The sequence below is a fragment of the Ammospiza nelsoni genome, chromosome 2 (assembly GCF_027579445.1).
Source record: "Ammospiza nelsoni isolate bAmmNel1 chromosome 2, bAmmNel1.pri, whole genome shotgun sequence".
NCBI classification, from domain to species: domain Eukaryota; kingdom Metazoa; phylum Chordata; class Aves; order Passeriformes; family Passerellidae; genus Ammospiza; species Ammospiza nelsoni.
The window spans coordinates 92259153-92261610 of record NC_080634.1 but is presented as its reverse complement, the minus strand read 5'-3'; positions in this window follow the sequence as shown (position 1 = coordinate 92261610).

Sequence of the window (2458 nt, the reverse complement as noted above, 5' to 3'; positions counted from 1 at the left end):
GGCAGCTTTTCTTTTCATTTCGAGGGATGCTCTTAGAGAAAAAGAAGTCGGAGGGTTCCACCTGCCGGCCAGACGATCGAGCCACTTGCTTCTGAAAAGGGGAAGGTTTCCTTCTGCGATTCTGTGCGCTTGTCCGTGCGAGGCAGAGGGAGACCAGCAGCACAGCTCTGACTGCTTCCCTGCCCATACCCACCGGCAAGCACAGCTGCATGCAAAGGGGGTTTCATTGCTGAAATGTTTTCTCTTGCAATGATTTTCTCTTGAGGTTAAATAGATTAGTATCAGAGGTTCCCAAATTTCCTAATTAGCTACAAACAAGCAATCAGCTCAGGTTTATTTACATGCAAACCCCACTGTCCTGTCTGTTCTGCTGGGGGTTGCTGAAATAAATAATATAGCTCTTAAGAATTCATCTTCCTTGTGACTAATAGGGGCTGAGAGTTGCAGGTCATGATGCTCATTACCTAATAGGAGGATTTTTTCTGGTGAGTCAGAGCTAACCTGATGCCCTAGAATGGAGAAATGAGACAGTGTTTATTAGTCAAGTGTCACAAACCCTGAAAACTTGTCACTTTTAGAAGCTGAAATTTGAAGCACAGGTAATCAATCACTGATTTTCTGTCACCTTTCAAGCACTATCCAAAGTACCAATACAGCAGGTTGAATTTTCTGCAGATCCCGCCTGACTTGATTCATGACCTTGTCAATTGACACATTTTGGAAATCCAAGGAGCAACATTTTGCATCTTTATGATTTTTATTTCAAGTTGTCTTTAGACAGCCTGGGGCAGGTGCTGTTTTGAGTTCCTTCGAGCCCTACTGCAACAGTGGCAAAACCACCTTCAGGAATTTGCCACCATGCTGGGTTTCTGGAAGAAAGAGGAGGTGAGGACTTACCTATCAAAAACTCAATATACATATTATATGGACATAATATATGTAACATGTAATATTGCAGTTAGTAACATTATTTCCACTGAATTTGCACCTATTTTTTGTCTCCTGTGGGATATTGAATAGGATGTAAGGTAGAATACATATAAAAACTCTGTACAGCCTGCTAGATAGCAATTGATTTCCTTTTTCTCTCTAAAATGTACATTCTTACAGTACATCCTGCAGCAGAGAAAACCAGTAACACCAATTATTGAGCATGTTTTGAAAAAAATCTAGTGCATGCTGGGAATATATAAAATCAGAGACAGACAGTAAAAGAAAAAAAGAAAAACCACGAATGTAGACAGTTGAGTCTTCTGCTTCTATAATTCCATAACAGTACCAGAATAAAAACAACAGAAATGTGTGGAATGCAAATCTCCTGAAGTCAAGGATGTTTGCAGTTAGAGTGTGTAAACAGTATCTAATTTTGTGGGGGAACTGATTAGAAGTACCACTCGTCCTTGAAAGAGCCACATAACATATTTAAAAATCAATCTGTAGCTGAATAAATGTACAGTTGAAAAGGCTTAACAAATCCCCAGGATTAAATGGACTCTTGTTGCAGGTTAACCATGATGTAAAGGTAGCATTTGTCTTCTCTCATTACCCTCCTGGGACTCACTTTCCCTCCTGCTATATGTTAATCACCTATTTGATGGGAGAGAGAGATACCACCTTGTGGAACTGGTTAAGCATTCCCTCTTGATTTTAAATTATTGTCATAGAAAAATATTGCCCTTCTGTAGTATGTAAAGATAGAGACAGACATCTCTCTCAGATATTTCCTCTGTGTAGGCCTGTTGAGATGTGACTGACAAGCGTGCTCCTTAGTGACCAAATGGCAACTCAGTGTGTGAAGGAAGGACCAGTCCAGAATGGAGATCTGGACCTTGTAGCTGGTGAGAATTTGAAAGCTGGCTTCTTACTTTCCTACTTGTGCAGGAACAATTCACCAAATGTGAGAAGTCAGATTCTGCTTTTGTCTTTGCAGTCACAAAAAAATATGAACCTCAAGATTATAATGAGTGCAGAATGAAGAACTTCTCATGTGCTGTACTTACTGGTCAGATATGAAGCTTTGAATTAATTTTAAGGTAATCTTGGCTTTAAACCAGTAGGACCACACTAATCTGTTTTAGGGTGCTGCATGGCCATGTATATATACTGTCTGCATTCCAAAGAGAAGGCATATGACACATAACATTAATCACTATTTTTGACATGCTGTTGCACTGTAAGATCATGTCAGGAGGATGTAACTAATTACATTGGCTGCTGCTTTCTATAACACAAAATTAATTGTGGTGCAGCTGACAGATAGACCAGATCCAAACATCCTCCAACATGCTCTTTAAAGTGGAATAATCAAATCCCATTTACTAGTCAGATACATAGAAATAACAATGGCTGCTTAGATGCTGTCATCAAAATTTATTAACTCATTCATCTTGCTTACATTTTTTTAGTACAAATAAACATGCAGCGATTTTTCTTTTTCAAACACCTGGAGTAGTTTTGC